We start from the raw sequence: 13,146 nt of genomic DNA, 5'->3' as shown, positions 1-13,146 counted from the left end.
TTTCTTTCGCTTTTTCCTTATTTTTTCATTCTCTTTTTCATTTCTTTTTTTTTTTATTTTTTTTTGTTGTGGTCGAATCTTATGGAGATTGCCTACGTATCATGACCCCGCATGAATCAGACCTTGCGTAGTTCGTGCCAATAAAAGATAAACAACACTAAACACACATTTTTTTTAAAATTTAAAACAAACTGGGTTTCAAGGATTTAAAGATTACCCACCAGCTTGAAAATTAAACAACCCGCATGTTCTAATCAAAAGATTGGTAGACTTAAAACAAAATTCCAGCTCCCTTTCTCTGTTCGACAAATGCAACCAAATGGTTATTTTTTGCAAATGTGGCCCCTTCCAATTTTCACATGAATTTTGAGGCCGGGGAGGATTATTTTGACACTTTAAAACTTGTCCATTCTTTTACGAAAATAACCTTTCGACAACTGAAAGATACTCTAAGGCTATTTCGGCAAGAACGGTTTAAGACGCGGCCGAAGCTGGCTCGGCTTATTATGACAAAAGACGGTATTCACATGACCGCTGACTCTTTGATTTTTTTTTCTTAATTATAATAAAACCTGGTGTTGCAAACACGGCCTTTCGACGTCTCGGGGACGAAGCTTTTTAAGGCTGTGAGGGTCAACTGGACCAAATCTTAAAAAGTGACCCGATGGTGGCTATTTATGCAAAGTCAGCCTTCCGGCGTCCCTTTTGGGAACATTCGGCTATTTATGACAAAACAACATCACCCGACTTCTTTATGACTCTTTTTATTGTTTTTCAAATTAGAAAACTCAATATTACAAACACGGCCTTTCAATGTCTCGGGGACGAAGATTTTTAGGCTGTGTGGGTCCATATCTCAAAATGACCCAAAGGTGGCTGTTAATGCAAAGTCAGCCTTCCGGCGTCCCTTTCGGGAACATTCGGCTATTTATGACAAAGCAGAATCACCTGGCTTATTTATGACTCTTTTCATCGTTTTTCAAATTAGGAAACTCAATATTGCAAACACGGCCCTTCAACGTCTCGGGGACAAAGATTTTTAAGGCTGTGTGGGTCAACCGGACCAAATCTTAAAAAAATGACCCAAAGGTGGCTGTTTATGCAAAGTCAGCCTTCCGGCGTCCCTTTCGGGAACATTCGGCTATGTCTTGATAAAACAGCGTCACCTGACTTCTTTATGACAAAATTAAAATTTGACATATATTTTTTATTTATTTGTTTTTTGGCTATTTTAGCAAAAGGTGGGTTGGACATCACCCGACTTATTTATGACAAGATTAAAATTTTTGATTTTTGGCTATTTTAGCAAAAGGTGGGGTTGGACCCGATGAGGGTTGCCTACGTATCTCACATCCGGTGAGAATCAAACCCGCGTAGTTCGGTCGAATAAACTATTTTTGAGAGGACCCTTTTCCATTTTCTATATTTTTTATATTTTTTTTTATTATTATTTTCACAACAATCAAATAGACTATTATTCTATTATTTTTCATTTATAACAAACAAACGAATTAACGAAAAACATAAAACATTCCTTCTTTTTGAGAAGGTGGGGGTTGGACCCGATGAGGGTTGCCTACGTATCTCACATCCGGTGAGAATCAAACCCGCGTAGTTCGGTCAATAAACTACTTTAAAAGAAGAAAGGAAGCATTTTTTTTGATTTATTTTCTTTTTAAAATAAACAGTTCTAAGATATATTTTTTTTGAATTTTCATTTGCTCTTTTTTTTCTTTACTCTAAAGAAGAAGAAGAAAATATTTTTTCGGAATTTTACTTTTAATAAAAGAAGTGCTTTCGCAAAATGTTTTTTTTTTGAATTTTGAATCTTCTTTTCAATTTTGAAAAAAGAATCAAAATATTTTCGGATTTGCTTTTTTTTATTTTTATTTTATATTATATTATTTTTTTGAAAACAGTTAGAAAAACTTCCTAGAGAAGCCAATAATGGAGAAAATATTTTTGGATTATTTTAATTTTGTCACTTTCATAAACAAATAAATAACACATATTTTAAAAACAAGACTCTTTTTTCATTTTTATGGCAAGACAAACAATTTTCTTTTCTATTAATGCTTTTTTTTTTAAAAAAAACAAACTAATAAGACATATATTTTTTTTATTTTATATTCTCAGAATTTCGGCAGAGTTTCGACACTACTTGGACATTTGTTTTCTTTTTCTTTCTAAAAATAAGTAGTTATATCTCTACACTGTCATTTCCTCATCTTTTCACGATTTTCTAATTTGTGGAAAATGATGACAACATACAAAATCTTTTGAATTTTCATGCCTTGTTTTTATATGTATTTTTATTTTTTTATATTTATTGTTATTTTCAAAATGTGGCATGGGAAACATAAGGATTTCCAAGACATCTTGGATTTCGCAAATGTTCCCCATGCGCTTTTTCCAACATATGAAGCGTGGGGGACATATGGGAATTCCAAGACTTCTTGGATTCCACAAATGTTCCCCATGTGTTTTCCCAAAAAGCAAGCGTGGGGGACATAGGGAATTCCAAGGCTTCTTGGATTCCACAAATGTTCCCCATGCTTTGATTAAAATAACATCATGCTGGAAATGACCAAATGACCCATACGCCCTTGACTAAATACAACATGTAGCACATAGGATGCCGAAAGATTGTCTATTATTTTCAGGTTGCTTGTCCTAGACGGACCCAACCCCTATGTTGAGTCCCCTAAGTCAAATGCACATGATGCAAATAAACGTTCCTACTAGGGATCCGGCATGTGGCTTTGTTATACTAGGTTCAAAAACCTGGGTCGGTGTTCTAGACAGTGTACCCGAGCGGACAACTCGAGCTGAGGAAGGAGCTCCTTTCCGGGAACCAAAAGGCCAGCCGGCTTAGCAACTTGTCCGAACCTCGTTCTAAATTGGGATTTGACGCTATACAGAAAAGAAGTCATACGAAGTATGCCCTTCTTCATGATTTAGAAGACTCAGAAAGTATAGGGGTTTCGGCACAGTTTATATACAGTTCACGTAATATCAAAGCAGTAAAAGCAGCATTTAGCACATTAGGCTCAAACATGTAAAAATCAGATAATAAATAAAGCCAAATAATAACAATTCTAAGCTCGAATTCTTAACCCTGAACCAGTGGTTCTGGGTTCCAAGTCCCCAGCAGAGTCGCCAGAGCTGTCACACCTCCTTTTTACGCACCCCGGGGGGCGCAGGGGAGTTTTTCCAATTAAAGGACAATCGAAACGGGATTGGTTTAATTATTTCAGAGTCGCCACTTGGGAGATTTAGGGTGTCCCAAGTCACCAATTTTAATCCCGAATCGAGGAAAAGAATGACTCTATATTACAGTCTGCGTACCAGAAATCCGGATAAGGAATTCTGTTAACCCGGGAGAAGGTGTTAGGCATTCCCGAGTTCCGTGGTTCTAGCACGGTCGCTCAATTGTTATATTCGGCTTGATTATCTGATTTTATACAAGTATGAACTTATGTGCAAATTTATCTTTTAACCGCTTTACTATTATTGTTTTTAAAAGAAATGTGAACATCATTTAAAACACGTCTTTGGACTACGTCACATGAAATGCACCCATAATCCGGAACACATTTTATTTGATGTTTTGGGATCGGATTTGGGTCGCATGAAATGCACACCCGAGCTTAAGAAAGTAAACTATTAAACACGCGCCTAAAGAGACTATCGCGTTATTATTTTGCGGAGGCCGTGAAATCCGCTAAACGACCCTCCTGAATTCTAAGTAATTTTAAACAAGTATTTACTGAGGGCCCCGCAATTTGTATTTTTATTCGGCGAGGCTCATCTCATTTTTATTTTTATTTTTTAAAGAATTTGCAACGTCATGGAAATGCATCTCGGACCTCGTCACAGTCAATGTACCCGTGATTAGAGACACATTTCGATTTCGTTGAGATTTGGATTTGGGTCACGTAAATGTGCACCCGAGTTTAGGGAGATAACATTATTAAAGGCGCGCCTAAAGCAACTAGCGCATTATTATTTTTTGGTAGGGCCGTGAAATTTGCTAAACGGCCCGTCCCGGAATCTAAGTATTTAATACATATATTTTGTGAGGGCCCCGCAATCTGTACATTTTTTCCGGCGAGGCTCGTCTCATTTTATTTATTTTTATTATTATTTTTTATTCATTCATTTTTTTTTATAATTATTTATTTATTTTTAAAGGATGCCATTTCTACGCCTTTAACAATACTAAAACTTACGGCCTCTGTACAACTAAAATCTCATAACTTGTCAAGATTTAATAAAAGAAGTTAGGCGAATGAGTGTTTCGGGCGTAGTAACAACAGGTACTAATATTAATTTTGTCCAAATAAACTAAGACAATGAAGGGACGAGCGAATCAACGTCAAGCTGTGTCTTAGGACTACTAATACAACTAAATCAAACGACATTCAAGTAAACAATAATAACATAACCCAGAAATGAACTAAAATGCATACGGTGAAACATGGGCAGAAAATTATCATATCAATCGATATATTGCAACTTCGAACATTGAACGTAAAATTTCTTTATCTAATATAGTGAAGCTTACTAACCTGAACAGACAGAAACGAATAGAACCAGGGACCAAACCTCTACATCGACTTCAACGGACAGACTCGACGCGCCGGACCTCGACGAACAAAGACGACCTCAACGGACTGCACGACAACAGTGAAAGAACAACGATAACATCAGCTGAAGCAGTGGTGGTCGCGTTTGGACGGTGGGGTTGCGGGCAGTGGTTGACAGGCCTGTTTGGTGGTGGTTTTTGTTGGTTCCACAGGTGGTTTTTAGGCGATGGGGGAGGTGGCAGACTGGTGGTTTTCGGACGTGATGCTGGTGAAGCTGGGACGGGCAGCGTTGGTGGTCGACGTCCGGACTGGGACGACGAACAGCTGAGGTCGTCGGGGTGCAGCGATGGTGGTTCCGACGAGGGAAGCAGCAGCAACTGCTGCTCGATAGCAGCTGGGGCGTGGGGGTCGACGGAACTGTTGGTTTCGCTGGTAAGGCAGGCGGTGTTTAGACGATGCAGCAGCAGTAGCTGCTGCTTGACGGGTGGTCGTGGGGGTTGTGACTGGTTCAGTTGACGACGCAGTAGGGTTTTGGGTCGTTGGTTGGACAGGGACGACGAGGGAGTCGGGGTGCTGCTGGGGTTCGGACGTGGGGGGTGGTCCGGCAATGGAGTTTTCCGGTTAGGGAGTCGTGGGGTTTTTTCTCTTTCTTCTTTGAAGAAGAAAGAGGAACAGTAGTATATTTTCCTTTCAACCTTTTTCTCCCCCTCCTGTCCGTTCCTTTTTCTCTTTTTGTAGGTTTTTTCTTCCTCCTTTTTGGAGAAGAAACCGGAACAGTGGTCCCCCCTTTCATGTTTTGTCCGTGTATTTGTAATGTTTTGCCCTCAAAAAATGAGCCCCACGCGTGGTGGGGTTCAAGGCATATGTCCCCCACGCGTGGTGGGGTTCCCCACGTGTCCTGGACACGGTTTATTATGGGCTCGGTCCGAAAATTAGGCCTAAAACCGGGTAGTTTAAACCCGAATATTATTCTTTTGCCAGGACCCGAGAAATAGGAACACGTTGCTTAACTAGTCCTATGTAAGCAAAATAACTACCAAAAATAAGACTAGTATTTAAACAAAACTATCTCTTTTTAAATATTTTTTAAAGATTTAAAATAGCTACAAAATATTAATGAAACTATTTTTTTTTGTAATTTTCGTTTTTCTTAAATATTAAGATAAAATATGAAGTAATATTTTTTGTATTTTTCAAAGTTAAAATGACTATAGAATATTAATAAAAAACTATTTTTTTTTGTAATTTTCGTTTTTAATAAAGACAAAATATAAAGTAATATTTTTTTTTGTATTTTTCCAAAATTAAAATGACTACAAATCATTAATAGAATTATATTTTTTTGTAATTTTCGAATTTTATATAAAGTACCAAAATAAAGTACAATTTTTTTGTATTTTTCAAGTTTATGAGAAATACATAAACTAAAATTTATATATATATTTTGTGATTTTTTCTTTTTGCAACAAAATAAGGTAAAATAGTTAAAATAGCTATACTAGACCCAATTTCACATATTCACGCTAAAAATGTGAAAATTCTCGGGGAGGGTCAAAAATCACGTGCTTACATTCGCCGTCAAGTATTGGCACTCACTCTAGATCTGGCAAACCACTGCTTCATAAAATTGGCCATCAGAGCGGATCTCAACTGCATGAATGCTAAGGTCTTCATCCTTTGGGACTATTTGGCATCTTCACAGCTGTCTCAAAACCCGGTACGGGGCATAAGGTTGGATACTCCTGAGACCCATTAGGAGGAAGTGAGGACCAGTGGAAGGCATGTATATAATCTCATTAATAGGAAGCCAACCCAACGTACACTCTATCTGATCTGCAGTTATGGAGCAAAGGCAGGATATCCAATCTACAACCCCTTCTGGAATCTTGAACCCATTGACCCTTGTATTAAAACTCTTTTATGCAGCATTTCCCTGTAGATCCGTAATTCATGTACCGAGGACGATGACACAGATGCTCAATCATCCACATTTGTAGTAACAAATTGCACCCTTCGAAAAAGTCTACCCCGACTTTGCAAGTTGTGAGAACTCGTAATATTTCTGATACTATCATAGGTGCGAGGGTGCTCATGGCATTTATAATCAAAGTATTGATGACTCCGGCTACCCGTAAATCAATATTCCCATCCTTCGTGGGAAACATCAGAAGACCTAAGAATGCCACCATGAAAGCGAAACATCTATGCTCTTCCCACTTTGGTCGGTTCCCATTACTATAGATTCTGCTTTCCAGGTTTTCAAATCCCCCTATATGTCTGTATCACTGGTATATGAAGTGTAGAGGGGAAACCCCACTTGCCAAATCTGCATATTGGACCTGCCTGCTTACTTTTAACAAATCTAGAAACTTGTGAGGGGTGACGGCCCTTGGAGCGACCAGGTATTTATGTCTTAGTCCCTCGGTACTCCTGATGTTTTAAGCGTCAATACCACACAAGAGGGGGGTGATTTGTGTGGTACCCAATTTTCGATCTAGAAGAACCAGGTTCTTTTAGGTGTTCTAATTACTACTGTTTGCGGAATTAAAAGTACATAAAATAAAGAACACATATATTTTTACATCGAAAACACCCGGCTCAAAAGGTAAAAAAATCACGACCTACTACTCAGTAGGATTTTCCCCAACACTTCACTAAATCACTGAGTCAGAACAACATTTACAAAACTCTTTGTAAACTTAAGGATTACCTCTAATCCTATTATAGCAACCAGCCTCTAACTGTTGCGACAACTTCAAGTTAGACTATAACTTGAACTCTCAAAGTACCTAATACAATTGCTTCTATGAAAGTTGGAAAGGTACAACTTTGAACCACCTTCTACAATTGAACTAGAATAAGAAAAAATACAATGGAACTGGTTCTTCTATCTCGTTCAAGTAGCTTCAGGAGGGCACACTCAAATCTCACATAAATTTCTTGCAAAATCGCCTTGCTCTTTTGCTTTCAATTTAGTTTAACTTCTGCGTTTGTGCAATACCTGTAAAAGAGAACAATCATTGTTATTTAATGAGTTAGTAATTAGAGTTTGATTGAGACTCAATTGTTGATCTTCCATCGAAGTTGAGTCCGTGAACAACACAAACTCCAACACTATCTTTTATCCGGATTGTGTTCTCTTCACATAAGGAGACTTGCTCCCCTTATCCAATATGCAACCTTTTCAATCAGATCAGGAGATATTGCTGCTTGATCAGTGGGACTTATCTCCTTCACGTGCATCTCACATGTATAGGTTGATCATGATTGTGCTTCACATGATGGACCTGGTTCATGACTGAGTTCATTTGTCATTCTTCAAAACTTCACTTGTTCTTGGGCCAACAAATTACCCCTTTTTGATGATGACAAACTCTGTGCTTTTTACTGATTAAAAGACCTATAAGAACTCAGATTAACCATCAATACTAGACTTAGAAAATTTACTTCTCATCAAGGACCAGGTTAATTAGGTTATAAATATCACTTATTCAGAATAATGTATAAAGCACAATATCTCTTCCCCCTTTTGGAATCATCTAAAAGTTGCATACACATCATGAATTCTAAATTTTAATAAGTACTCATGGCCACTGGGGCAACTGCAAGTGAAAACATGGTGCAATTATCAATAATCAACAAACATATTTAAACTATTAAGGTCAGAATCATCATAGAACAAGAGAAAACATATGTTGTCATTGATCATGATATGTTGTCATTAACAGTCCACAAAAAGAAAGAAAAACTTTCAAAACATGAGCAAAACAGAAAAATCCCTAATCCGGGTCACTGGGGGTACTAGACAGGTTCAGAAGATAAGTGCCAGGAGACCTAAGGCTTGGAGGAACTAGAGGGTTGAGTCTGGAGAAGGTTCAGCATATTCTGAAGGATTCCATCACTCTTCTCCTTTTCTTTTGCTAGCTCAGTTCTAAGGCCATCCCTCTCAGTTTCCAATTCAGCCACACGAGCCTTGAGCCTAGCAATTTCAGCATCCTTAGTTCCATATTCCTGAACCAAAATCCTAACCTTGCTGTTGATGGGTGTTTTCAGAGATGAACTAGGTTCAACTAGGATGACATTAAGTGGATAGTCACAAGCCAGAAGAGTCTTAATGCCAAAATGTTCCTTGCTTGATGCCATTTCCCATTTCTTCAAAGGCACATTCAGCCTGTCTAGAGCAGTGGTCAGTATGAAGCCATATGGAGTAGCATGAGCCTTGGAGCCATTGATGACCCTGTCTAGCAATTTTACAATGAGAGCAGGCCAGTTGATCTGCTTTCCTCTCTCACGACACTCCATAAGAACTAGGTCCATGTAATTTGCAGTATGTCTTCTCTCTTGTCTGGGCAGTAGGCACTTGTTGACAAACTCAAACACAACCTTGTGCTCAACCCTCATCTCACTTTTCTGCAAAGCCCTGGCTTCATTCATATCCTTTGAATCACAGAACCTCTTGGTGATCTCAAGATCAGTAGGTAGGGAGTCCAGGCATGGCCACCTTTGCCTAGTGTAGTCATCAAACCCTTCAGAGGGTATATCCAGAATTTCTCCCAGTTTCGCAGCATCAAATTGCACTGGGACTCCCTTCACCAAGCTACTGACAACCACATCCTTAACATCAGCATTAGCCATGAACTCAATTAGTTCATTTCTGGCTAGTCTCCCATCCATCTGAAGGACCATGTCCTTCCAACCTTGAGCAGTTAAAGAGTCAACCAACCTCATCATCCCTGGTTCCACCAGGTCCTTCAACAATCTACCTTTCAAAAATTTTCTCCTACCAAAGATGACAAACTTGTCCTGTTCCTTCTCAGATTCCTCTTCTTCTTCTCCACTCCACTCTTCATCATCTGAAACTTTTGCTTGTTTAGCTTTCACTGTAGATCTTGTCCTCTTGCCTAGTGAGGGTTCAACAAACATAGGTAGAGAAGAAGACTTCTTGGAAGAAGTCTTGGACTTTTTAGGTTTTGGTGTAGGTACCTCCACTGTTGTACCTCTTTCTTGATAGACTAGTTCCATCTCCTCTTCCTATACAACCTCAGAGGATTCTGCAACCTTTCCCTTTCCCTTCTCCATTTTCTTTTTCTTGCTTTCTTCTAGAGCCTTTTGTAAGTTAACCTCACTTTGTTTTACCCAGCTTCTTGTGGCTTTTCCCTTAGGCATTGAAGAGGCAGTAGGTTTTGGGGATGAAATTTTTTTTTCTTGGATGGCTTGGGAACATTTGGGGCTTTTAGTGTGGCAGATTTGCATTTCTTTGGGTCATAACTTGTCCCAATCTTTCTTAGTAGATCAGCTAGGGTCTCTTCAGTAGATGAAACGGGTTCATCTCTCCTTTTGCTCAGATGAACCAACCCCTCAGTAGCCTTCCCAAACCCACTTCCCCCTGACTTCATGCCACTCTCTTCTAACCTCTCTTGTGCAACCCCACATATAGCAAGAACTGCTCCCTTCTCATTTCCCCTCTCTTCACCACATGCACCCTCTCTCTTTTTTTTTTTCTTTTTTAGACTTCTTTTTACCTCCACTCCTACTCGTCTCAATCAACTTAACATCCATAATGGGTCCAACTAGAACAAACCTAGTTTCAAAGTTTTCAACAACAGATGAACTTACCTCAGTAGGGAATTCTTGAGTCTTTTCAGAGTCAGAAGACCCATGTCCTTCCCCCTCAGTCACAGATTGAAAGGATTCAGACTCAGAACTGGAATCAGAATTTGGAGCTGGGCTTTCTTTCACTTGTCTAGCTTTCAACCTTTCATTTAAAACCTTTCTCAAAGCCCCAGATGCTACAGTTTTTTGAGCCAACATTTTCTGCCTTCAAAACCTAGGTTTTGGGGATTCACTAGGAGGAGTAGATGAGGATGAATTTGAGGGTGATGGTAGTAGAGGAGAACCAGAATGATCTTGTGGGTTAAACATTTTTGTTTGTTTCTTGAGTTAATTTGGGAATTTTGGAGAAGAGAGCAATTAGAGTTGAAGAAGAGAATTTTTGACGATTTTAGAATAATGAAGAAGATTAGAGATGTGGTGTGTATTTATTAGACATTAATTCAGTAACGACAGCTTTTCGGGGGTCAAATAGAAGTCTAATCATACTATAATTCCAGACTTTTAATGATTATTTGGCTTCCCTAGATATTAGGCAAAAATCACGGTTTTAGAGTTTTAAATGGACGAAACTAGTTCAATGCTTCAACGGATAGAATTTTCTAGGAATTTGGCAAGTACATGACTTCTGCACATGATTGAATTGTTAATCTTTCTAATTGTGCAAAGTATTGAAACCATACCTGAGCTTTCATATGAACTCATATTGATGAACCAAGTTCTTCATTTAGAATTCTCTTGAACATGCCTCTAATGCCATAATAGAATTTTTTTGTAAGAGATCAGTGAGTCATATATACACATGTCACATGGGGATACTAATTAAAGTATGAGACTGAGTAAGAATTAATCTAGATATTTACACAAAGTTAGAATTCCTAGCCATTTTTTTTATATTCTGAGCTGGACCTATTACGTGATCTTAATCATTCCTAATTCCAACCTGTTCCTCTCAAAGTTTTCTCTATTCAGTGCTTTAGTGAAGATGTCATCAATTTGCTTATCAGTAGTACAGAATTCTATGGAGATCAGACCTTTCTCATAGTTGTCTCTTAAGAAATGGTGCCTAACATCTATGTGCTTAGTCCTTTTATGATGAACAGGGTTCTTTGTCATACTTATAGCACTAGTGTTATCACATAATATAGGAATGCAACCTACTTCTATACCAAAATCTACCAACTGTTGTTTAATCCATAGCAATTGAGCACAACAAGAAGCAGCAACAACATATTCAACTTCAGCAGTTGACAAGGCCACCGAATTTTGCTTTTTAGTAGCCCATGACACAAGACATGAACCAAGGAAGTGTGCCATACCTGAGGTGCTCTTCTTATCCACTAGAAAACCTATATAATCAGCATCAACATATCCTACTAGATTGAAATTTCTACTTTTGGAAACCAAAGACACAAATCAGTGGTGCCTTTCAAGTATCTTAGTATCCTTTTGACAACAGTCAGGTGAGACTCTTTAGGATTTGCCTGAAAGCAAGCACAAAGCCCTACACAAACAATGTCAGGTCTGCTAGCAGTAAGATACAAGAGTTAACCAATCATACCCCTATACAACTTTTGATCAACTGATGAACCTGGTTTATCAACATCTAATTTAGTGGCAGTTGCAATGGGTGTGTATTTCTTTAGATTCTTCCATTTTAAACTTTTTGATTAGCTCATTTGCATACTTCTGCTGATGGATCATGGTTCTATTTGGACTTTGTTTGATCTGTAAGCCTAAGAAGAAGTTAAGCTCACCCATCATGCTCATTTCAAACTCACTCCCCGTTAATTTTGCAAAGTCCTTACTTAGCTTATCAGTAGTGGCCCCAAAGATTATGTCATCAACATATATTTGTACAACAAGGAGATCTTTACCTTCTTACCTTAAGAATAAGGTACTATCAATTTTACCTCTTTTGTAACCATGCTCCAACAGGAATTTGGACAATCATTCATACCATGCTCTTGGGGCCTGCTTGAGTCCATAGAGAGCCTTGTCTAACTTGTACACATGCTCAGGATATTTCTTGCTCTCAAACCCTGGAGGTTGTCTCACAAACACTTCTTCTTTCAGGTAGCCATTCAGGAAGGCACTTTTGACATCCATTTGATGAAAAGTGAACTCAATGTGTGCTGCAAAGGCTATGAGGAGTCTGATTGCCTCTAGTCTTGCAACTGGAGCAAAGGTCTCATCATAGTCTATGTCCTCCTCTTGGCTGTAACCTTGGACCACCAGTCTTGCCTTGTTTCTTGTAACTGTTCCATGTTCATCGAGTTTTTTTCTGAAGACCCACTTTGTACCAATGACTTATCTGTCATTGGGTCTTGGAACTAGATGCCAAACTTGACTTCTCTTAAACTGATTGAGTTCATCTTGCATTGCAATCACCCAATCTGCATCCTGCAAAGCCTCAACAACATTTTTAGGCTCAATAAGAGATAAAAAGGCATCAAAAGCACATAGATTCTTTAATTGTGATCTAGTTTTGACTCCAGATGTTGGATCAGTGATAATGTTCTCAATAGGATGAGACCTTTGATACTTGTGAGGTTTCACAACCAATTGGTTTCTACTAGATGTTTCTCCCATGTTCTGTTGCTGAGGAACAGGGTCATGAACAAGTTCTATTAGGGATTTATTTTAATTCCTCCTTGATTAGTTTCCCCTGTTAGATTGCCCTGGATGGAAGAACCTGTTCCATCACCTGTTCCTTCTTTTGGTGCCACTTTGACTTGTGCTGAGGCTTCAGTCAGATCCTTTACCAATCCAATGGCTTCATCTTCGTGTTCCTGTCTCTCAAAAAAATGTTAGTTTCATCAAATAGTACATGTACACTTTCTTCTACACACAAAGTTCTTTTATTGAACACTTTATATGCTTTGCTATGTGAAGCATATCCGAAGAATACTCCCTCATCACTTCTGGGATCAAACTTACCTAGGGA

Source organism: Nicotiana sylvestris, chromosome 6 (genome assembly GCF_000393655.2).
Source record: "Nicotiana sylvestris chromosome 6, ASM39365v2, whole genome shotgun sequence".
NCBI classification, from domain to species: Eukaryota; Viridiplantae; Streptophyta; class Magnoliopsida; order Solanales; family Solanaceae; genus Nicotiana; species Nicotiana sylvestris.
This window is presented reverse-complemented; position numbering follows the sequence as displayed.